Source organism: Haliotis cracherodii, unplaced genomic scaffold (assembly GCF_022045235.1).
Source record: "Haliotis cracherodii isolate W230 unplaced genomic scaffold, xgHalCrac1.p SCAF_5, whole genome shotgun sequence".
Lineage (NCBI taxonomy): Eukaryota > Metazoa > Mollusca > Gastropoda > Lepetellida > Haliotidae > Haliotis > Haliotis cracherodii.
In genome coordinates, this window is record NW_027266308.1 from 61,867,116 (window position 1) to 61,894,283 (window position 27,168).

General features: G+C 42.2%; 1 pseudogene; it reads right to left on the reverse strand.

The window, feature by feature from the left end:
• Positions 1-364: 364 nt before the first annotated feature.
• LOC139442826 (xanthine dehydrogenase/oxidase-like) lies at positions 365-25,530 on the reverse strand (annotated as a pseudogene).
• Positions 25,531-27,168: the final 1,638 nt, after the last annotated feature.

Consider the following 27,168-nt stretch of genomic DNA (forward strand, 5'->3'; position numbering starts at 1 on the left):
GCAGCTCCAGCCTTTAAGGTTTAACGTTAAAGGTACATGTACGTTCTCGCCATCGAATGGCATGTTCATTTCTCTTGTTATTCGGGATCAGTTTGTCAGGCACTTACGCTTGCATGGTTGAATGTCCTGGTACCCAATGGCGTGGGCCACTGTTTTCGTGTACTGGTGCGCTCGGGCCTGACACGACCATTCACGAGTCGCCGAGACACGGGTAAACAATTGATGACAGCGGCAGTACACAGTATTCACTCACCTAATCAAGAAAACGCATTTAACAATATTGATATTGGGAAAGTTTATTTTCGATACCTCCGAAGATTTATTGCTTTTGTATCCAGGTTACGTTTCATTGGGTTATATATAGCCATGTTTTGATGATCGTGCATGAGTCGCATAACCATGCACATTAGTCATCGTACATACCTGATATTAATATTCGCTATGCCATCATTAGGCCACCAGTGTTTGTCCTCGCACAAAACATTAACATGATTACATAGGGCAAAGGGGCGGTCGGGTAGTCAAGTGGGTAAAGCGTTCGCTCGTCACGCCGAAGACCCGGGTTCGATTCCCGACATGTGTACAATGTGTGAAGCCCATTTCTTTGGTTCCCCGCCGTGATATTGCTGGAATGTTGCTAAAAGCGGCGTAAAACCATACTCACTCACACACATAGCGTAAAATCAACATCCAAGCCATTGTTTTCCGTGTAGGTTGTTATCGAAGCCTCTAATGTGCAGTGTTATTACGCAAAGCATCTATGCAGCATTCATATATATTTAATGATAGTTGAATCCTGGTGTTCCTGGTTCCTCACAGCTCCACGTACCATGGTTTGAACGTCCCCTCCTCGGCAGGGGCAAACTGGAAGGAAAGGGAGAGTAAAACTCGGATAATAATCAGAGCGTCTTGGAACGTTACAACTCTGCATAAGTCTGTGATCCCGGGACCCCGTGGGGATTCCGGGTACGAAGTGATCCCCAGCAACCTTGCTGATCGTAAGAGGCGACCAAAGGGATCTGGTGGCCAGACTCGCTACGCGCCGCCGTAATATAGCTGGAATATTGTGCAGCGTTAAACAAACAAACAAACAAAAGTAGATCCCTGGACCACCGTGTCTCTAATGCTAGTAGTAATATTCATTTTGGAACATATTGTGCTCTACAAAGGCATAAGTGTATAGAGCTCACTTGTCTCACCTGTTTGGTGAACTGATCCTGGCATGCCATCCGGATCCTCTCGGGCGTGGCCGGACTGTCCAAACGGAACCAACGACTCTCCCCTGCGTCCTCTCGCGCCGACTTGATGGCGTCCTTGACGGCAAAAAACACCGACGACGCCAGGAACAGAGGAGGCTCACCGATGCCCTATTAAAGTACTCGAGTTTAGTAACACATGGTGATCACAAACCTATTGGCACCATGACCAAGCAAATGTTTCACAGAACAATCAATAGTTTATTTTTCATGGCGGTAATCTTTGCAACTAGCTACTGGATATGTCAGATACATTGGTTCTAGTTACATATACGCAGTAGATAACAACATGCTTGTGTTGTTGCGAACATCTTTATGTATGTGACGTCAGATTATTAAAAAATAGACCCCGTGAAGATTCGGGTAAGAATCGGTCTTCAGCAATCTATATGCATGCTTGTCGTGAGAGGCGACTGACGGGATCGGATGGTCAGACTCTCTGACTTTGTTGATGCATGTCATGGTATCCCAATTCCGTATCACTGGATTGTCTGGACCAGATTCCATTTTTTACAGACCGCCATCATGTAGCTGGAATATTGCTGAGTGCGGCGTTAAACCACAAACAAATAATCCAAAACATATATTTATATTGCATAATGTTAATGCACAAAGCAATATAATATCATATAATCCTGTTTATTGGAAGTATCTAATCACAAACCTTTGACGAGTAGATGGCCTTAGGGTTGCAGCTTTCCTTGAGTAGACTGACGTTGAACTTTATCGGAATGTTCTTGAAACTGGGGATTTTGTAGGTCCCTGGTCCCCGTGTCAGTATGCTCCCCGATGGCGTGGTCTTGTGTTGTTCTAAACAGAACAGCCCATATCACTAGGAAACAGACGTCAACAGCTTAGACACTGTTGAAACACATGTGTACTCTTTGTCCACAGTGTATTTCGCTGAACGTTTGGCATGGTTCTTCACCCAATCAGGCATAAAACACGACAGGTAACATAAGGTACGTTAACCTCTATCTGACTTTAACGCCTTCCTCTTTCAAGAAGACCACGGGTGGCCCAGTCGTCAAAGGCGTCGCAATTCGTTGTGCAGAATTGCATCCTTTAGCCACGCAACGGGTTCTGTTTCAAGTTGTAGTTTTGTGGCTACCAAGCACAAACAAAAAACACCGTGTTCATTTAAACACGAGGTTTTTAACTGCCGGAGCACTTCCGGTTCTTGCATAGCATAATATAAACCGGAACAAACCGAGATATTGTTACAAGTTTGAATCCCGGTTCGCCCCGATTATGTTGTAAGGTTTGTACACCATACGCCTTCTTCTCAAATCAACTGAATAGTGTTCAAAGCGGCGTTAAATCAAACTCACTCACTCCTCTTTTACGTTTCCAGGTCGTTATATGTGCATTTATCATTTACCATGTAAGCGGTTAAGAACCATGCTTTTTTTCAATTTTACAAGAAAGAAATCTGATATTCCGGATCCTACATTTGCACATCACATAATGGTGTTCACAGCTTATGTACGAACCTGCATAAATGCACCTTCTATCTGACCAATGTCTATGGTGGGATTGAGACTCTTGCCAACGTCCATCACAATGTCAGTCCGTAAAACCTAAAATACAGTCATTATATATAGGTAAAACTCTCCGCTCTTCTTAAGTGATATTCCACAGGTTTCAAGTAGCTTAAATTTAAGACATCTGCAGAGTTCTGCTTCTCTGTGTTGAAGGACTACATTTGACAAAACCAACAGTGATGAGATTGTTCTCTGGATGCCACTGTGTATCCGCATGCCTGGCAGTATGGGAGATACTCACGCTATCACCCATTGGGTGACAGATCACCATGATATATTAATGATATAATACAGCACATTCTCCGTTCTTGTTTACTTGTTTGTTTCTTTGTTTAACGCCGCACTCGGCAATATTCCGGCTATAAGACGGCGGTCTGTAAATAATAGAGTCTGGACCAGACAATCCAGTAATTGACATCATGAGCATCGATCCACGAAAATGGGAAACGATGACATTGATCAACCAAGACAGCGAGTGTGACCACCAGATTCCGGTAGTCGCCCCTTACGACAAGCATGGGTTGCTGAAGACCTATTCTAACCCGGATCTTCACGGGTACTATTTCTGTCAACTACAACGAATTATTCGTGAATATAGTACGTCAGTTCAGTTGCATCTTAATGAACATTATCAATATTTTTATGTTTATTAATCACTGATCGTGTCATGTAACCTGATGGTCTCCCGTGAGACAGTCGATCTCCACTTCAGAACACGCCACACCAGTCGTGAAGTAGCTGTAGTAGCGGCCCTTCCCTGTTGCAGGATCCACTTCCAACTCTTCTGTTCTGGATTTGTAAATATTTGAGTACAACAGACTACATTCAATATAGGGAACCATGGATATGCTTCGCGAACTCTAAAGGAGAAACGAACCCGGGGTTGTGCGTCCCCGGACAACGCTCGAACCACTGTGCCGCCTGACGCTAAGGATCCTCACTGAATACAAACCTCTGGAGAATATTGCGGTAGCCTACTACTTCTGTTCTGGAGTATTCATGAACACGAAGTGGTTGATTTACCGTGCAACCCAAGCTGTGCTTGAATTAATCATGGACAGATAATATAGGTCAGACCGAAGTGATTATTATGAAACCTGTGGCTTACATAATTCAGCGAAACAAGATTTAATCTATGTCATGGCATGTGTAAACGTAAATAAAAATCTACAACTCGAACGTATATACATATTTTGATAAATTTTGTTCGTCATTCTTAACACATTGGAAATTATCAATATTTTATGGTGTTTTTATCCATCAATAATTTTATTAAACTATGTTTTCTGTGTCTCACTTCGTTTGAAATAATTTATGCATATTTAAGCACATTTACTCTCATATTAATTTTGAATTAAAAGATCGCCAAACGACGTTAATATAATGAAGCAAAAATGGTGAAATCTCATTGCTCGAAGGAGTGAGTGAGTGAGTTGGGCTTAACGCTGCTTTTAACAGTATTCCACCAATGAGATGAAAAGGGACAAGCGTTAGGTAGTCACCGTTAGTAACAGCTAGATTTATATAAATTTCATCGTTTCGCGAAGCTTATGTACATTTTACCTGTAAAACTTCTTGTGTTGAGAGTGAGTGAGTGAGTTGGGTTTAACGCCGCTTTTAACATTATTCCAGTTATATCGCGGCTTATTATGTCTCAGCTTAATGTGGGAGGAAAGCCCAAAGTGATGCAGGTCACAGACGTTTACCACTTCGGTTAAACCCACGAGCACGGGTATGGGGCTGACATCTAGAAACATAATCGGGGCGAACCTGGATTCGAACAGTGCACTAGGTAGCCTAGTGGTTAAAGCGTTCGCTAGTCAGATCGAAGACCCGGGTCCAATTCCCCACATGGGTCACAAAATGTGTGAAGCCCATTACTGGTGCCACCTGCCGTTATATTGCTGGAATATTGCTAAAAGCGGCGTGACACCCAACTCACTTACTCATTCACTTGAACCAAACAAAAAGCTCAAAGGACAGGAGTTCGGGAAGCACCTGTAAAATCCCGCTGCTGACAAATGTATCCGATCGAAGTATGCGGCTGTTACCTGAAATATCACAGAAATATACTTCAACTGATGAATCATAATTGATATTAACTTTTATCAAAATATCTCAGGCTATCGTTCTCATGAGCATTGGAGAAATTATTAACAATTACATTGACACAAACATTGTATGCATGAGGTACCACACATACATAAACACAAAAACATGTATAATATTTCCAATACATTATTGTCAGCATTTTCTGAATACCCCCCATATTCACCATGACATTTGACAGTAGGCGACGGCTTTATAAACGCATCTACGATTCATCATAACATAAGGTATTTATTAGTTTTGGTATGAAGAAATTTCTTGCGATTTTTGCAGTTGTCTTTAATAGAATTTATCACAATTGTTCCAACAGTAGAACTAGTCCTAAAATAATAATCACTCTGAGCCAATCATATGTGTTACGAGTGTTTGTAATGAATTCGAATACGGTTATGATATGGGGTTGTTTGTGGCTATGCAGAGTTGCGTCCCTTGGGCGTATTGAAATCGCGTCATCAGTTTTCATGATCTTTTGACCTTAACTGTCAGCCAATCATATATTGCAAAGTTACCCGTGGAGATGTACACCCTAGGAGCCGGAAAACCACAGTCGGTAGCGTGTGAGTGAAAGAGTGAGTGTTTGTGGGAGGAAAGCCCTAGGAAACATTGGTAGAGCTCAGAGTATTTTACCACCGCTCCTTATTATGATCATGCATGGTCGCTATCACGTCATCATGGGTATGGACGCTCACCCAATCCTTCAACGTCTCTTTCGGGTTGGCGTCCCTGTAGGGCTGCAGTCTCTTGGACAGAATCTCACAGGCGTTCTGAAAAATGAGGATGAACAATAATGTCATTACGTTGGGATTCTGGGTTAGGATAGATCCCCGCTACCCATGCTGGTCGAACGCGGCGACAGGCTATGATATGCTGCAGTGTGGCGTCAAACAACAAATAAAGACTATGACAATGTTCTACTGTCAATATGCCGAGGTGTAATATGAATACCCCACTCAGACACAGCATACTAACTCCGAGCCGACCGGTCCTTGTTTAAGTCCCTTAATGCCGAGGGCCAGACAGGGTAACAACAAGTATTATCTTTTAACGTCTTTTGGTACGGCGCGGCCGGAGATCGAACCCCGGACCTTCCGCTCTCCGTGCGGACGCACTGTCACTAGACCAAGGAGGAGGGAAATTACAACATCTTGATACATGACGAAGTCATGCCACAATACCTGAACAGCGCCTCCATTGAGATCAGATCCAGTGCTGGCAGCAGTGGCACTTGTGAAGTGGATTTTGTCAGTACACACGTCCTGTGTGTAGATGTTCTCCACGGGGACCCCCAGTGCGCGGCTAGCCACCTGAAAGATGCTCACTTAAATTTTGCTTGTCTTCCAAATGACAACTGAAAGGCCGCCTATCCGTGGTACTGTCTTCAAATACCGTATTCGACGTAAAAAGCTCACAGGGCGCTCTCAAACTTAGAAATAGGGGGCTCTTATTAGAATATCATTTTGGTGAAAAAAAACAGATGAAAGATAAATTTCGTGGTTTATGCTGACAGCCTGAAATGTTTATATACGACATATATATTTTTCCATAATTAAGGTTGCATATAACATACGAGTGCATATTATACGCGAATAAATAAGTCTTGAGTACATTGATCAATCGGAAGGGGTGCTATTTGGGATAGTTCACTAGCCAATATATTAGCAAATATTGCCGTAGGCGCTTATTAGAGCAGGGCGCTTATTACGTCGAATACGGTATATGTTTAGTATGCATAATCTAGCATGCACACACACTCACTGCCAGCTGCACATGATGTAGCTCACCTGTTTCATCTTCGTGTGCAGTCCTTGTCCCATCTCAACTCCACAGTGGGCAAGCAGCACCGAACCATCCATGTAGGCTGTCACTAGAGCACATGCCTGGAACACAAGGTTCAGAAAATATTAAAAATATGGAGATGACTTCTCAAATGATAATTATTCATATAAGGGTAGGGTGTAACGTCGCGATCAAGATGATTGCACTTGGAAAGCGACGTGCGTGCGTTGTCTGTTTTGTATAGTGCTAGCCCACTGTGATACAATGCCACAGTTTTAACATGAATACCTCACTCAGACACAATATACTGACCCCGGGCCGACCAGTCCTTTCTTTTAGGCCCTTTATTCCGAGAGCCAGGCAGGGTAACAACAAGCACCATCTTGTAACGTCTTTTGGTATAACACGGCCGGGTATCAAACCATCGACCTCCTTTATATGAGTGCATATGTTATTGAACAAATTATATTAATTTTTTAAACAACCAGTATAACCTACCCACCCGAATATACAATGTTCGTTCCTTAATCCAACCAATAGACGTGTGTGTGTGTGTTTGTGTGGCAGTGTGGCTGCTTGTACTAGTCCGGACTGATGCCGATTTATAGTGCTAGCTCACTGAGATACCATGCCGCAGTTTAACATAAATACCCCACTCAGACACAGTATACTGACTCCGAACCGACCAGTCCTTGTTTTAGCCCCTCAATGCCGAGCGCCAGACAGGGTAACAACAAGTACCATCTTTTAACGACTTTTGGTATGACGCGAACGGGGATCGAACCCCGGACCTTCCGCTCTCCGGGCGGGGGCTCTACCACTAGACCACGGAGGCGGTCAGTTCTTTAGTCCTGGCTACAATAATGATAATAATAATTACCAGATTTAATGTTGAATAAAACCATTCTTGTTACGCCACCAATACTGGCGTTCATGTGTATAAAAACACCTGCGTCACTCTGGTCTTTCCTCCCACATAAATCTGCCGTGACACATAATGACAGAATTGAAACACTTTTCAAAGCAGCTACACACCCTAACTCACTCACTCACTCACTCACTCACTCCCATATGCAAAACTTACACACCTGGTTCAGATGATTGATGGGAGCTGCAAACGCTATTCCGTACTGGGTAGGTATTAGCGCCAGCCCTCTCTTCTTCCAGCGATGTTTGCTTATATACATTCAATACATGTGTCAAACAACATTTATTTATTATATTCAGACAAAAAATTGAATAAAACTAAAGAAATAACAGAAATATTTTGTCCATGTTTGACATTCTTAATAATGTTAACCTTATTTTAATTGAGTCTCATAGGAAAAGATCATGAACATTCCATGCCATATATGTTACATTTGAAACGAATGGAATGTTAATTTAACCACACATTAGAACTGATTTAACCAGTGACAACTACCAGTTACAGTTATTATTAAAGAACCCCTAAATGTATGTTTAACACACCTGTTGTAGTCGTCCACGTGGTTCCGTCTAACGACGTAATCTGATTGGCTGATACATTGATCCCACATGCTCCTGACATTGGCGCCCTTGACCTCCATTCCATAGTAGGTCATCTCACCTTCCCTGTACAGATTTATTTCTCGTACCTTGTGAGTGTCGAGAAAAACTTAATTAGAGAAATGAACTAGTGAAATCACATATTCATGGTATGAAAGTTACATTGGTTCTTACATGGCGCGCTCAAAACATGTAATAAATATACTAACAATTTCACCAACAAGCAAATGCAAAATTATACCGTACAATCTAAACAGAAATAATGTAGATTATTCATTAAGTTATCTTTAGCAAAGACTGAGTATGTGAGTATGGTTTTAGCAATATTCCAGCAATATCACGGCGGGGGACACCACAAATGGGCTTCACACATTGTACCCATGTCGGGAATCGAACCCAGGTCTTTGGCGTGACGAGCGAACGCTTAAACCACTGGGCTACCCGACCGCCCCCTTTAGCAAAGAAATACGGTACCTCAACAGCCGATCTCCCGACGACGTCCACCACAGCATCCATCCACGTCTCCGTCACCAACATCGCCTGGGGAGTACCAAAACCCCGGAATGCTGTGGCTGAGGCAGTGTTAGTTTTACACACATGCCCTGTCACCTTGATATTGGGGATGTTGTAAGCGTTGTCGCTGGAGTACAGAGAACGACCCATCACCTACGGGTAGGAATATACAGCGTTCAATATATTCATATTTACTCGCGCAAACCTGCATCACTTAAGGCTTTCCGTCCAAATCATGATCAAGCTGACATGCCGAACAAAATGTTCAAAGCAGCTTAAGAACGAAATCATTCATGATCATTTGAAATATGTTGCTTCACACATTAAACTTTTATTTGATCACATCATGTTTTTTATTACCACTTTTATCAAAGAACTTAATAGAATATTATTATGAATTAGACATTTCAAAATAACTTCTTTTGAATTTGGTGTTATCGCTTATCATGTCCTTGTTGAAAGAACTTCCTCACTACAGTGGAGGCAAAAGAAAGTATACCGAGTTTGTTTTTTATGTAATTGAAAATTGAAAGAACTGTTATAAAATTTGACTGTCTATCAAACCATCACTCATTCCCGCACTATACAATTTGTAAAAAAGTAATCTGTGGCTGGGTCAGTTCGTGTAAAAAACAAACTGGTCCAATGACCTCCTTTGGAACCACATGGCCCCCACCATGTTTGAAATGTAAATTTGTGGTGAAACTAAATGTCTAAAATTCGGATCAGAAGTTGTGTATTATGCTAAAAATCTTTTAAAGGTTTTTAAAGTTTTAAAACAAAATATATTTTAAAGAAAAAAGAATAAAATGGTGTAGAAGTATTCTTTGAGTGTTGACGAAGTGCCAGGGCAGTTCATATGCTTAAGTATAATATCGGTAACTTCAGATATTTTCAACAACTACTGAAAATCAAACATATGATAAAATCAACTGAGAAGTAAAGTTTCTTTTGCATTTTCCAGCAGCAAGACCATTAATATGCAAAGTGTAAGTCCAGTCATGACAGAACACCAGTGTTCACAATTACTACTATATCAATAACCAGTTGCAATAATAATCTCTGGATATGGAACTGGGGCGTTTTCGGACTAACAACACAACTAACACTGTTCTCAACATAGCTTACTTGATGTGACAGATCCAGAGTGCAACCAGCATTGGAGAAGAGATTGACATCGAGAGCCTTGATCAGTCCAGTCTTCGTGAATCCAACCTAAAGGGCGGATACCTTATCAAATGCGAGCAAAGCCTTACACGACCCATCGACTGAATAACAAGAGTTAAAATAAACCGATAAGATGTAATACTAAAAGGAAGCCATCGATCGATGCTCAAAGACAGAAAGACCTAAAGTAACACGTGACCTAAATGCGTCACAGTGGAATTCTATATCTGCATAATACGGTGGTGTTATAACTACCACAATACTAAGTGTAAAGAAACACTGGCTCTAAAAATAGCACAATAATGTAAGTGAGTGAGTTAGGTTTAACGCCGCTTTTAACAGTATTGCAGTTATATCACGGCGTGTCAGCTTAATGTGGGAGGAACGCCCGAAGTAATGCAGGTCTCAGACGTTTACCACTTCGGTTAAACCCAAAAGCACGGGTATGGTGCAGACAAATCTCGAAAAATAATCGGGGCGAACCGGGATTCGAACCCACATAGGTTCCTGGCGTGCCCAAGGGACCTAACTCTGCATCGCAACTCGCGGCGCATTAGACGACTGGGCCACCCGTGCCCCCTAATAATGTAAATATTCGTTGGAGATAGCCCTTGAAATGAGCTACCAGTGTTACCTTTAATCATCGATATGAAGTATATGTAAAAACGTATGTCTATCACTTTTGAAATTAAGATGAAAAAGGACGACTACCACTACATGGCTATTGAGGACATTACTACGTCCATGGTTCATTAATCCAGACGGTTATACTTGGGACGATCTAATCCGGATTGACGGGATATCCCTGTGCATGTTGATGAGTGAGTGAGTGAGTAAGTATGGTTTGCGCCGCCTTTAGCAATATTCCAGCAATATCACGGCGGGGGACACCAGAAATTGGCTTCACACATTGTACCCGTGTCGGGAATCGAACCCGGGTGTTCGGCGTGACGAGCGAACGCCTTAACCACTAGGCTACCCGACCGCCCCGCATGTTGATGAAAGGAGTATGAATGTCACATCTATTTTGTGAACAAATCGGTGACATAAGTTTGTAACGTGTTATCATGCACACACTTAATCATGACACGCTGCTTTCGATCGTAATGTAAATTGGAATCCATACTTTCATAAAGCAGTATCCTACAATGCAATGGCCCATCCTCTACATCACCATGGCTAGCATTTGGGTAACCTTCACTAGGGCCTGGATCAAGACCCGTTGTTCTTGCAATCGCAAAATACCCGTCACTGATTTTCATTAACAGTTCACAGACCAATCAAACGTCGACATAAGGGAAAGTGTAAGGGAGGTAATTTGTATTACCTAGAAACCAAAGTCACCGCCAGTGAAGATATCCATCAAACAGATTTTTGAGGGCTTTCATTTGCGTGTCAGTCAGTTTTTCAATTTCTCGCAACCTTGATCAAATTCAGTGGGACTACCCAATCCAATATTGAGGCTGGTTTGTAACTCGCATTCTGAATGGTCCGTTAGACCTCGTAGCGTAGCCAATCATATTTGCCAATTGAATTCAAGGTAATTTGAGATTGCGAGACCCACGGGAATGGATCAAGGGGTTAGTGTAGGTTTACAGAAAGGCTAGCCCTGGAGAAATAGAGGATGAAAATGGTCTAGGAGACTCTTGTTATTTAATAAGACTATCAGCAGGTCAGCAACGTCTCTTCAACAGAAATGTTACACATGTTCACCTACTGCCCAGCTTGACACAAAGCTGTATCATATAGCTATTAACAAACAACTAGGGTGTCTGGTTGGTATAATAGAAACAACGTTTGCATCCTTCGTCAAAATCGACCTGCGGTCCTGCGGACTGTGACAGTCACCAGCTGTTAACAGGACAGAACTCAGGCAGCGGTTATATTATTTGATTTTCACATACTTTCTGCGATTTTCATTGAAGTACAAAGAAAAATGCGGGTAAAGGAAATGTTGTTTATTGCAATATTGTGAGATAGCAAAACGCCCAAACCAGGAGTTTCACAAGGACCTCCTCCTGACCTTGTACTTGGCCAAATAGGCGTGTCTCCCCCCTGTCAGCACCATGTCCTCGTCTCGCTCCAACATGCACCGGACTGGGCGGTTTAATCTGCGCGTTGACACACAGAATATCTGATTAACCCATTAAACAGTTCGTAGGTTCAGTATGACATAATATGCATAACGTGTCTAACGACTCTCTGATAATCTGATCTTACTGTTCACTGATTCAAATATTTCGACGGGTCTGGTTTGGATAGTAACGCAGAATAATATAACATTTGAAAAAGCATTCTACATTTAAATGTTTGTCGTTGCTGAAACACCTTTTAAGTCCTTTACATACATCAGTTTTACATATAATTGTCATTATTGTAAAATAATGTGTTATGAGAGGATGTAATAAAATGTTTTCGAGGCATGAATTACAAATACATCTTGGTCTTACTTTGCTGCTGCTACCGCTACTGGGAGAGCTACCATATTCGTCTTACCCTCCTTGCCTCCAAATCCACCCCCTGCATAAAATACATAGGGGGAAGAGTGTTGATATCTACTGAACCGCAAAAGAAACGTCACCATTGATAAATATTTGAGAAACCTTATTTGTCCAAACACTGTAAACATACTTTGAAACATATTAGAAAGATGAAACTTGGCACAACTGATCATCAAGATTGAAATTAAAGTGTCAAATGTTCTTAAAGTGAAACACAAGACTAGTCTCTGAGAAAATGGCATCACAAGTCAGTATGTCCGCCATGTGCATTGATGACTGCCGTGCAACGTCGATACATAGAATGGATGAGGCGGTAGATGAAGGCCATAGGCACTTGAGCCCACATTCTGGGAAACGCCCGACGCGGTTCAGCTGCAGTTGTCGGCCTTGGTCGGACGTCATTCAGCCGTCCTTGAATCTCGTCCCACAGGTGCTCAGTGAGATTTAAATCGGGACTGAGGGCAGGCCACTGCATGGTTCTGATGCCATTCTGTTGGAGGAAGTCTCTTGTTGCTCTCGCAGTGTGGTTACGGGAGTTATCACGCTGAAACTCGGGGTTGCAGCGACGTGCCAAATGAGGTATGTCGTCTGGTCTCAAGACTTGGTCAGTGTATCGAGCTGCTGTGACACCATTGCCTCTCCCTTCACCGATGTTCTGGAATGTTCATCCGAATAACGTTTTCCACGACGTGGCCAGACTCGCTGGTGTGTCCCCATGGTCTGTCAAGGAGTTTAGATAGCAGTAATAAAGCGATCTTGAAGATGCTGTCGCACAATCTGACGATCCTAAGTGGTCGGTCATCTATCGTATTGGTGGTCTGGTACCGTTGCTGTAGCCTGTATATTGTCCTTACGTGAACTTGAAATGCATTGGCTACTTGCCGGGCGGTTTGCCCAGCTCGCAATCGTCCAAGCGGTTGGTGTTGCTGATTTCTTGTCAGTCTTGGCATGTGGTAGCAATTCAATAACGAATGAATGTTATCCGATCTGGGTGGATTTTTATAGGGCAAGAAATGGGGGAACGCATGTGCATTTCAATTTGCACGGAACTCACGTGCATCGGGTAACCATGGCCGTTGCCGTGATGCGTTTCAGGCGATCGGTTTTATTGTCATCTGCTTCGTTTTTTATCATCAAATTTCATTTTTCCGGACAAAGTAATCTTAAGTTTTAGAAACTTTAACAAAAATTACCCAGATATTTAAATGACAACTTTTCATGTAATGTTACTTGGGGTGACGTTTCTTTTGCGGTTCAGTATATATGATTGATCAGGCTCGATCAAATTAACAATCCCAGCAAATAAGATTTTACCATGTACAATAGTATGCCAGTTAATGATTGCCATTATTACAAGAGAACAATGTCTGAGACTCATCGCATCGTCTTTGCCGACATTGAACATTTGGATGAAAGACCCCTGAGACTGTTGCCTAGAGATACTTAGTGTAAATATTGGCTATTTAGGTATTGTAGAATGGCGATATATTGCTCAAAGATATATACCACTATTGACTAAAAGTCGGAGATGAAGTGATATTATGAGGGTATACAAACCTAAACGCTTCACTCTCGACACTACTCGGTTTGCCGGGATGTTCAGTGCTGCTGCAACTTTGTGCTGTGATGGGAGACAATACAAGCCTATATGTTACCTAACTATGTATATTTTATTCATATTGTACACATCTACATATGCATGATTATCTATAATCTACAAAATAATTAATATAATACACCCGTCCATATATCTATAATCTCTATACGTCTAAACAAAATATACATCTGAATAACTACATGCCTGATCAAAAATGTTAAACACGGCCAGGTGATAATAAATTGCAATGTATACCTGAGTCCCCGACGGAAACTGTGTGTTAGAGATGACCTCTATTCCTCCATCCTCATTGGTGGGTCTCGCTGCGGCCACTTGAGTCTCCAGGTAGAAATGTTCCTGAGGCCCAATATGAAGCTCTCCTTCAATGACATGATCGGATCCCCCGAATCCTTCTTCCAAGTCACCAGTTTCGATTGTTACCTCAGGTCCGAAGAAGGAATTGGCCTCAATGGCTTCCTACAATTATATGAACACATATTCACTTGATATACCCTTTTCGCCATCTTGTTTATATATTGGGACTCACTACAGGGAATCTTATCTAAGAAACGTATGCGATATTTCTTTTGTTCAGCCTAGTTGGTAAAACGTTCGCTCGTCATGTCGATGGCCCAGGTCAGATACCGGGAAGACCATTTCTGGTGTCCCCCGCCATGATGGTGCTGGGATATTGCTAAAAGCGGCGCAATAACAATAATCACTCTTATCTTCAGAATCCTCAACATTGTCACTGAGTACTTGAAGCGCCATTACAAATGAATATTAGAAGTCGGCGCTGGCCGTAACAATGATTCGTTTACCAGGAAATTTGATTCACTTGGAACGTTTCTGTCCTGTCTGGAAAAAGTCTAATATTTAAATACTTATTCCGTATAATAGAAGAATTGTATTTTCCAATTCCTTCTACTTTTGCATACCTTTATTGTAATTACTGGTGTTAGTTCCTCGTATTCGACCTTGACCTTCTTGGCTGCCCTCCGAGCCGCCTGTTGTGACCTTCCTACTATGCACGCGATCACCTGGCCTTCGAATAGCACCTGGACGCCAAAGGTTAATCATTTGCATATTTTATACACTACAACAAGAAGACAACGCCAGATATTATTCTCTAACAGTGTCGATTACCCCAGGAAAGAAATTCATTCAGACGTAAAAGGCAAAACATTGATTCAAATAATTTGAATAGATTATTAGAAATCATGGATGACACCAGGTGTTCGCGAACACACAATTACATCGAATGATTACATCTTATAAAGAATCTTCATGATTTTATCATCACGAATTGTCACATACATCCTCGGTTATCTAATTCATTTTTTATGATGTCAAATATGTTTAATGGAATGAAGTTATGACACACAGAATAAAGCGTCATTAATATGAACCTTAAGTACAATGCCAACCTTTTCAGACGCAAATATTTCCTCTTCGTCAGGTACAATCATACCCCATGTTGTAGAACCGGGGATGTCCTTGAGGCTGACGTAGTCGATAATCCCACGCATGCGTAGTGCCTCTGAAGGATCTACAGACACTAGTTTAGCATGTGCCTTTGTACTCATGACCAACGCAGCATACAGCTCACCTGCAAGAATAAAGTCGAATTAACTAAACGCCTGTATGTCTGCAGGCTCTTTTAGGTATTGTATTCTTGTGTTATCCTTGTTGTCTTGTACTGGTGATATCTATCGTAATTCCCGTTTGGATTTCCGTTAAGAAGAAGTCCCAAATACGTCAAGCCTCTCGTCTACAATTACGTAACAATTGTGTGGAATTGTACCCAGACTGACCATCCGTCTATCATTGCCGAGTGCATTGCCCAGTGTATTTCTATGTATATTCCCTGGTGTTGTTGTGACTTAAGAGTTTGTTTGTTTGTTGTTTAACGCCGCACTCTGCAATATTCCAGCTATATGACCGCGGTCTTTAAATAATTGAGTCTGGACCAGACAATCCAGTGATTGACATCATGAGCATCGATCCACACAATTGGGATACGATGACATGCATCAACCAGTATTCCATTTATATCACGATGTGTCAGCTTAATGAGGGAGGCAAGTCCGAAGTGATGAAGGTCTCAGACGTTTACCAGTTCGGTGAAACCCACGAGCACGGGTATGATGCTGACAAATCTAGAAACTTTATCGGGGCGAACCGGGATTCGAATCCACAATCATAGGTTTCTGCGTGTCCAAGGGACACAACTTTGCACAGTGAATTGCGGTACCTTTGAAGAATGGGCCACCCGTGCCCGCGGTTGGTGTGTTATGAAATAGATCACTGTGATTCTCATAGATAGGGAGGAGGGAATACAATCGGGGACACGTTGACAAGACATTCAACATTGCCCTACGAATCGTGGGGCATTATACAACTTTGGGCTACTGTACAATTTGTATTCTTCATTATGTTCATGTCGATGTTGCATACAGTCTGTCTCTAACCTTCGACCTTTGGCAGGTCATCCACATATATGGCCTCGCCTGTCGTCTGCTGGAGAGCCGAAGTGTGCACAAGTGGTCTACCAACTGCATCATCCGGGTCCTGTTCGGGTGCCACAGCTTGGTACAACTGCACGCCCTCACTCAAACCTCGTGTTACAGCCTGTGTAACATCTCCTGTATCATCCTGTGCGTTTTCCTGGAGAAGACATCAACTCTATGTGAGAGCCCATATCATATTTGAGTTCATTATTATATCAAAGTCAATGGCAGAAATACATGTTCTTTGTCTCATAGATATTGCTTTGTGTCATGTAAGGTTTCGGGGGCACGGGTGGCCCAGTCGTCTAAGGCGCCGCGATTCGCTGTGCAGAGTGGCGTCCCTTGGGCACGCCAGAATCCTATGATTGTGGGTTCGAATCCCGGTTCGCCCCGATTATGTTTCTAGGTTCGTGCTCGTGGGTTTCACCGAAGTGGTAAACGTCTGAGACTTGCATCACTTCGGTCTTTCCTGCTACATTAAGCTGACACGCCGTGATATAACTGGAATAATGTTAAAAGCGGCGTTAAACCCAACTCACACACATGTAAGGTTTCAACCCGTGTTTAAAGAATATTATTAACACCACGTTGCAGAATGATAACTGCATCTGTTTTCGAGAATTAAACCGGAGAGGTTGACAGGTGGAAGAGAAACTGCGAAAACTGAGAAACGAGCTGTGATTGAGTACCAGCATAAAATATGAAATGGTCTGCTGAATTTAACCGAGGACGAAGAAGCACAGACGATGAGCCTTTTGACCAGGATCAGCAGAATCCTGATAAAGTGATGCGAATTGTAACCAAGGACGAGAGCTGGGTCATCACGTGGGAGCAAAGAGTGGACACATGCGGCTTTACCCCCATCAAAGTACAAAATGGTGGCTTAAGTTGGTAAAGTCATGGCCTTGGTTTACTGGGACAGTAACGTGACATTCATGGTTTTACTTTCAGCAACGAGGTCAGACTCTCAATAATAATAATAATAAATAATGCGACAAAACACTTTCCATATCCAATAGAAAGCAGTGTCGATTGAACGATTCCGAATATATCATGAGCATGTGTTTATGAATCACTATCAAATAGTAACGATAACAGGTGTTCGCGAAAAGATGAGCGTTTCCTGTCCCACCGGTTGCACCCGTCACAAACACATGCTAAGGCAAGTCAATTGTTCACCTTAAAAAAACACGGGAACATATAGCACAAGTCAAAATAGGAAATTGCATCGTCCTTTACTGAGGCCTCGAATGTTGATCAAACAATGCCACAGACTTATGGTCGATTGATAGAAACCATCGAAGAAAATATCCTGACCTAGCACCATCAGACTTTCATCTGTTTCCGAAACTCAAACCACACTGCGTTGTATAGTTGCTGCCAATTATGATGAGGTGATTGCCGCCGTCGAGGCCTTTTTGGTGACCTTTTGCATTTCAAACTAACCTACAGCCCCACATAACGAATCGGAGCAAATGTATTTAAATTAGCACATCCGCACTGTAAATATACCACCTTATCAGATTTTAATCTTTACACGAATCTCAATCCATTGCATTTATCATCTTTGTAATGTGACTACCTTACAACTGTGCAGCTTTTCTCTGACATCAACAAAGAACTTGAAGAAGAAGCTGGTTGTGAGAGTACGCCGGTATTCTACCATGCCACCTGGTGAGCCAGGATCCAAGGGGAGATCACTCTCAAGTAACACACAAGCCTTTTCGAACAGTTGGTCGTTCCATTCCCTAATGCACAAACAATGATATGTCAATCTTCTTAACATCTGATTGCACATTTCAACATTCGGGGCGTTTGTTGTGAATGTAACAGAAGCAGGCTTGGCCAGTTATTGCAACAGTATTGATAATTAGTATGTTCACTAACTGTTGTCGGAGTCCTGCCCGAGTGTTGGATGCCAATACTGTTGTTGCTGCCATGCCGCCGTACACCAAAACAAGGTCTTCCACGACGTCGGTTCCTTCCAGGAACCTCACCCGCATTCCGGCGTTTACTATTGAGATGTCATCCTCCTTGCGATGAGCCTGCTTGAAACCTCTGAAATACTCGTTCTGAAGTGATAGGTTGATTTTTTTGTATTTAAAAGCCAGTAAAATATATATCGGTATTTCTATTGGGGTAAACGTCATACAATCCTCTGAACAACTCCAAATGATACTGAAGTTACCTTTAATGTGTATGGTATCGTTACAGATATCAAAATATCTGTAGCTTGGATTGCAGTCCTCCGGTAGCCCTTGAAGAAGTGACGATCCATGACGATATCTCGCGGGGCACTGTCTGGAAGAAATGTACTCTTCTGTTCAGAATAAACTCCCCACGATCGCGACAGGGACGTGATAGATTCCCGTCACGTTTGCTTTCGTCGGAATGGCTGTTTAGTAACTGCTATTTAAACAAACGTAAACGCCATTGCGAACATGACGAGAAATTGCTTCTTCTTGTTAAGATCGAGGGTAAATTTGTTTTGAACAGTATGTAATGTATTGATCAACCTTCGAAAACGGCCCAAATCAAAACCTCTATACGGGTCATATTTACAAACATGAACGGAGAAGTGAAATATAACTTTATCAAACATGTCAGAAAAAACGACTTATCGACAATGATGTAGCTGTAATAATTTTATGTTATCGTTTATATTTCACTTATTTCAATCGCGTCATTATATCACATATGTATACATGTACTTGGATTACGGACGGCCTCCGTGGTTTTCATACCAAAAAGACGTTAAAAGATGGTACGTGTTGTTACCCTGTCTAGCGCTCGGCATTAAGGGGAGAAAACAAGTCGTCTTGGAGTCAGTATACTGTGTCTGGGTGGGGTATTCATGATAAACTGCGGCGTGGTATCTCAGTGAGCTAGCACTATAAATCGGCATCAGTCCGGACAAGTACAAGAAGCCACACACACACACACACACACACGTGCATCCACGTCGCTACATAAGTGCAATAATCTTGGACGCGACGTTAAATCCCATTTCATCTCACTTGGATTACGCAAATACATACACATGATTATTGTATATAAAGGAACGTATACAAAAGAATGTTCTCACGTTTACTTCCCACAGTGAGTGTTGCCCCAGCCGCGACAAGGAGAGGATTGAGGTCCGATATGGGACTAGCCGTCGTTATGTTTCCACCGATGCTCTGAAGACATACATAAAGTCATGAGTGAGTGAAGCCGCCTGCGTGGTCTAGTGGTAGAGCGTCCGCCCGGAGAGCGGAAGGTCCAGGGTTCGATCCCCGGCCGCGTCATACCAAAAGACGTTAAAAGGTGGTACTTGTTGTTACCCTGTCTGGCGCTCGGCATTAAGGGGCTAAAACAAGGACTGGTCGGCTCGGAGTCAGTATACTGTGTCTGAGTGGGGCATTCATGTTAAACTGCGGCATGGTATCTCAGTAAACTAGGACTGTAAATCGGCATCAGTCCGGACTAGTACAAGCAGCCACACAAAGACATACACGTACGTCCACGTCGCTATATAAGTGCAATAATCTTGGACGCGACGTTAAACCCAATTTTACCTCACCTCACCTCATGAGTGAGTGAGTGAGCAGTGTTTTACGCGGCTTTTAGCAATATTCCACAAATATCACCGCGGGGGACACCAGAAATGGGTTTCACACACTGTACCCATGTGGGGAATCGAACCCGGATCTTCAGCGTGACGAGCGCACGCTTTAACCACTAGACTACCACAGCGCCCCCATAAAGTAATGATCTATTTTAGCATCATCATGTAAATGTGAGTATTTACAATGAATGAGCGAGTCGGGTTTAATGTCGCAGAATACAATATTCCAACATCTTGTCGGGGATAACAGATGGGCATCACACATTGTACCCACATGGAGTATCGAACCCGGGCCGTCGAGGTCAAGAGCGAACATCCCACCGCAATTGTTTTCAAAGAATACCAGGGGCGGTCGGGTAGCCTAGTGGTTAAAGCGTTCGCTCGTCACGCCGAAGATCCGGGTTCGATTCCCGACATGGGTACAATGTACCATTTCCGGTGTCCCCCGCCGTGATATTGCTGGAATATTGCTAAAAGCGGCGTCAAACCATACTCACTCACTCACTCAAAGAATATCACATGGCAACATAGCAGTCATTTTCAATATTCATAATCTAGAGTCTGGATTTAAAATTGAATGTTATTGATATATGAATAGCAGATAATTTACAAGAATATATTCAGCATGGAGGATAATGCATGTGCTGTTTTATTGTGCATGATTTTGGCGTCCTCACCGCCACATTTCTGATCTGATGACCGGCAAACCATTGCAGCATCTCTACAAAGGCTCTGAAGCTTCTTGTCTTGTATTCTGAAACAGACAACAACATTTAAGATTTTTAAGCAGATGCGTGTTTCTTGTTATAACATATATTCGGAACTTGCATTGTAATTATTTTATAGGCTATACCCATATTTACCTGCCACATCCGCAATTGCCTTACGGAGCACATCATCAACGGTTGCAAGTGAAACTGATGACCCAAACGTGATGCCTTTGGTTGACGTCTCAACTTGATGCAGCGTTTGGATGTGAGTAGCAGCAACCAGTATGGGATACTCCATGTTCTTTAACTTGGTTTCAATTCCTTTGAATGCAAAGAATAATAAATTTAGATAAACCTTTATTAAATAATAACGATATCAGATAGATTGAACATTAAGGGATTGATGGATGGTTTTAGCATCCGTGAGATTGTCCTCCTAATTGGCTGCCTAACTAGCTGCCAGTTGCTACTAACCTACTTCTGTGTTGCCAACCACTATCTTGGCAGTGGGAAAGTTGTTCTTCAAGTCGAAGAGTTCACCCAGGGTGACAGGACGATGCCAGGTGACGCGTTCAGATGAGAATCTCAATGAAGTCTCGTACAAATGAGACTTGGTCTGAAATCAGTATGAAGCAAGTTATTTAATATGAGAACAAAATGCTTGTTGTGTGGACACAGATTCAGGAAATATGAAACACATATGACAATAGGACACTTTGACAAAGGTGGAAGGACAACTCATTTAAGGACTGATTGTCCAGTTAATTTCACCTTTAATTCTGGAGGAAAGATCGGCTCCTGTGTCGGGTCATACTTTAGGTGACTATCAGCCACATCGTTCAAGACATCACTTGAACCACCGTCGCCTGACCCTTTTATGGCGCCAGGAGACGAGTCCTGGAATTTAGAGAGTTACACGTCTGAGTTTTGATTTGCATATATTATTGACAAATATCCATCAGCGCGTTATCAAGAGAAAACAGGATAAAATTAGTTGCCTTAATCTGATACTCCGGAAGGAGTGAGTTGGGTGTAACGCCAAGTATTTCATCATGACGACATGTCGAATTAGGTTGGAGGGAACTCCAAAATAATTCATATCTTAGACGTTTATCACTTCGGTAAAACCCACGAGCACGGGTATGGTGCTGACAAACCCAGAAACACAATCAGGAATAACTGGGATTCGAACCCACGAGTGAGTGAGTGAGTGATTTAGGTTTTACGCCGCTTTTAGCAATATTCCAGCAATATCACGGCGGGGGACACCAGAAATGAGCTTCACACATTGTACCAATGTCGGGATTCGAACCCGGGTCTTCGGCGTGACGAGCGAACGCTTTAACCACTAGGCTACCCGACCGCCCTCGAACCCACGAACACAGGACTGCTACCACATGTAAAAGACTTGATATGTATGTAATTAGTGTAAATATGGAAATATCATTGACTTTGTGAGTAACTCTGGTGTGGCAGTCGTTGATGATATTGGTATGAAGGAAATTGCTCACTGAGGCATTCACCCGGCAACATCGGTCTCCCATTCTGCATCCACCCTGCAATAATACATACATCACGATGCGTGAATGTTCTTCAATATGAATGATTAATAATAATAATGCGTGTGAGCAATGTATATCAATAAACAAAACAAATTAACACATCCAAATAGTTCATTTCTTGGTCCTATGTGAGAGAGAGAGAGAGAGAGAGAGAGAGAGAGAGAGAGAGAGAGAGAGTATGGTTGTACGCCGCTTTTAGCAATATTCCAGCAATATCACGGCTGGGGACACCAGAAATGGACTTCACACATTGTACCCATGTCGGGAATCGAACCCGGGTGTTCGGCGTGACGAGCGAACGCTTTAACCACTAGGCTACCCGACCGCCTGGTCCTACGTGAGACTTCGTGTAGTAAACGTTTGGGGAACTAAGGCATTTGGTCACTCTCCATTATAGAAAGAAGGGTAACAATAACATAATAACCTGTAACGTTATATACTACTCGAGAATAGTTAAGAACCACGCGATTCCTTCATATTACTACAAATAATCTGTGTTGCCATGACATATTATAATAACTACAGTGAGTGAGTGAGTATGGTTTTACGCGCTTTTAGTAATATTACAACAATATCACCGCGGGGGACACCTGAAATATGCTTCACACATTATACCCGTGTAGACTATCGAACCCGGGTGTTCGGCGTGACGAGCGAACGATTTAACCACTAGGCCACCTGACTGCCCCTTTAACTACAGTAATATCAAAACACATGAAAACGGTAACTACAGACATACATAAAGACATACAGTGTAGTGTCCATGAATGTCACAGAAACAAATCACCCTATAACTTCTGAACCAGATCTGATGTCTCCCGACGTGATATTGCTGGAATATTGCTAAAAGCGCCATAAAACCATACTCACTCACCCGCTCTGAACCAGACGTTGGTACAAACGTAAGGAACCTACCTTGGCAAATGATGACATTCCTTGAAGTATGGGTCTGTAACCAGTACAGCGACAAAGGTTTCCTGTCAACCAAATCTGTGTTACTAACGATTGATGCGTAAAAATACACTAAAATGCAATAAATAGAGGATATTTCATGTGTCGAGTGAAATATCTCTGGAATTTCTGGGCCAGACTCGATTATTTACAGACTGCTGTCAAATAGCTGGAATATTGCCGAGTGATGTGCTAACAACAATCAAACATACTGTGTTGCAGCTTGTTGAGAGAATAATGGACACGAGAACCGTGGTACCCCGACGATGTGGATCATTGCACAGGATACCAGTCACTGGCGTACAGCGATAAGGCAACAAACACTGACCAATTTATGGAAATTGTGTGGATGCTGATTGCTACTGGCAGATCAGGACATCCTTACCCCTTTCACCGAAACTTGTGTCATCACCGAATTTCAATGGTCTATTCATATTATTTTCATCACTATTTTGCCTTTTACGCCGTATGGAATCTGTTTCGGCAGATAATCGAGATATGTTGTGTGGTTGACGTTTTAAATGTGTATGCTGCTCAGTTATATTCGTAGTTTGTCAGAATGTAAACCTAAGTTACTGTGTATTAATATTTTATGGACGTTTTATTTGCACTATTATATGCTTTACCTGATCTTATACATGTACATGTATGTTAACCGGAAATGATGATCAGAATTAACTGCCCCTGATGTTTGAATATATATGTCTGTTGACATTCATGCATCGTCGATGTCAGACATGTGTACGGCTCTGTGAATAAATCTTTTATCCAACGAGAGTAGTTGAAGCCTCTATCAAACAAAAGGTTAGAAGTATAGCGAATTTAACATAGTTCATTAAGTGTACAGTTATATAGTGCATCAGTTCAAGGCCTCAGGAAAGCTTTCCAAAAGTTGTATTTTAGACATGTGGAGGATATTTCCAAATTTGAAGCTTCAGTGACAAAAATGATTTCCCTATGTAATTCCCTATTTTGACTTGTACTATATGTTGACCATTTTCAGGTGCTCAGTTGACTTGCCTTTGCATTTGTTTGTGACGGATGCCACCGGTGGGACAGGATACGCTCATCTTTATGCGAATACCTGGTATAATTACTATTTGATGGTGATTCATAAACACATGTTCATAATATAGTCGGAATCATTCAATCCACTCTGCTTAATGCAGATATTTCTATTGGATATGGAAAGGGTTTTGTCGCTTTATACACATTCTCTGTACATTCACTATATACTACCATTACTATGACAATGAAAACTGGATGAGCGACGAGCACTTTAATCACTTGAGGTGCATTGTATACGTACCACTGAAACTGTCCTCTATCTGTTCTTGTGTCGGCTGTGGGTTGTTCCTGAGCAGAGTATACATGGACATGACAATGCCCGGAGTGCAGAACCCACACTGAGACCCGTGGGCTTTAGCCAGACGTTCCTGGAAACAACAAGCATAAGTTGTTATTGCATGTGAACTTGGTAATAAATATATTAGGATAGCAATAACATTGTAACTTACAGTGGTAGCATTGTCACAACAGACTACTAATTCGTGTGATAGGTTAACCTGTACTGGGTGTAGCCTGGTCTTGGTGCTGCATATACCCTCTACTGTAGTGACAGCCAGACCATGGAGAGAACAGACTTACCTGTACTGGGTGTAGCCTGGTCTTGGTGCTGCCTATACCCTCTACTGTAGTGACAGCCAGACCATGGAGAGAACAGACTTACCTGTACTGGGTGTAGCCTGGTCTTGGTGCTGCCTGTACCCTCTACTGTAGTGACAGCCAGACCATGGAGGGAACAGACTTACCTGTACTGGGTGTAGCCTGGTCTTGGTGCTGCCAATTCCCTCTATTGTAGTGACAGCCAGACCATGGAGGGAACAGATGGGCGCCAGACACGCATTTATTGAGTAGTGGCAGTGTTGTTAAAGAAAAATATCAACGTGTATATTTACCTATTGGTGATACATTTAATGGTTGGTAATTATAAGACGTATGTGTGAGCCAAGTATGTTTGTTTGGTATGAACAAATACAAGTATTTGGATACCAATGTGGCTTGGTGATGAAGTAATTCCTGTTACTATTTCCATCGAATTCAATGCATCTATTTTGAAGTTTATATGTTTATTCTTAAAAGGATACGATATGGTGTCCGTGTGGATGTTGTATCGGGACACCATGACGGTGCACGCTCCGCATCCGCCCTCGCCACATCCCAGCTTACTGCCCGTCAGACGTACTAGAAAGGATAGCTTTTTATTAAAAAATGAAGTCGGCTGTTTCGACAAGTGATGCAAAAACACATGTCCATCTATCAGTCCCGTGCTTTGATTAATTTTCAGTGTGATATCAAGCATTATTCCAGCCATAGCACGTCGATCGGTATATACTCGAGGCAAACTAGAGGTTGATAGCAACATGACAACGAACCAGGTCACACATTATGATCATCCGATCAACATTGGTCGGCAGATCGACAATCAGGGTACCGATTGTAATACAGAATCCCAATGAGTTTCATATATCTTTAAAATAACACATATTATTACTACATCGGTAACATATTATAACATATTGTACAGACCTAAGTAATTACCAAAGTATTTAATATAACAGAAAATTGGTGAACTGAATTTGAAAACAGTTTAAGCAGCAGGTTTGTTTGTTTGTTGTTTAACGCCGAACTTAGCAATATTCCAGCTGTACGGCGGCGGTGTGTAAAAATCGAGTCTTGACCAGACAATCCAGTGATTGACATCATGAGCATCGATCCACGCAATTGGGATACGGTGACATTGATCAACCGAGACAGTGAGCCTGACCATCCGATCCCGTTACTCGCCTCTTACGACCAGCATAGTCGCCTTTTACGACAAGCATGGGTTGCTGAAGACCAATTCATTCCCGGATCTTCACAGGTAAGATTGTATTATATTAAGACTTAAATATGTTGGGATTAAAGTATCTTACACTTGGTCCTCAAGTACTGAAGAAGCGTCCTTTCTGGGTCCGGGCTCGCCTCCACGACCTGGTACAGTGCGGAGCAATCGTTTTATGGTTTGATTCTATGATTCAGTCATTCTGAACCCCCACCAAGACAAATTAAAATAGAAACTCTATTTACTCACACATCATACATGGTACATGTAACTCATTATAATTGCAAAATGTAATTTGTAGAACATATAGAACTGTTCTGCAGTTATAAAGTTTGATTCCCCATTAATTTTAAATGTCGTTCATTAAACTTACAATTCCAAAGCTCGAGATATCTTCGGAAATAAAACCCAAATCCGTGAACTTAGAGAATATACTTGAGGGTAAGGTTCCTTTCCCGCTTCCACAAAAGAAGCATCAACCACGTACAAAGACAGTACATCCAAAGGTTAGATCTAAAGTAATGTGTAAACAATGACAATGGTTTTGCCAACGAAGCGATTCCTTAATGATGTGTTTCGAACTAACATTAAGGACAACAAGCTCAAGAAATGCATCCATTTCATATCTCGTTATAGTTCTATGATTCACCTCACGACAATAGTGGAAGCGATATTGGTTGCGGCAAATACGCTGCCTATGCTTCCCACTTTATAGCAATCAACAGAATCAGAAGAAGCCAATATGTCCAACCCCATTAAAATCAGATCTTAGGTCTCGCTACCTCAAAACAAAGATCTGAGGACATCCCATTACGGGCACGTCAGAACGACCTTTCATCCAACCTATCAGAGCGTCGTTTATCAGATCAGGAAAGTAACAGAGGGAATGTGTTTTCCAATCATGCGACCTCGAAACATTTAACAGGGGGTATTCCGAACGACAGTTACGGGCGA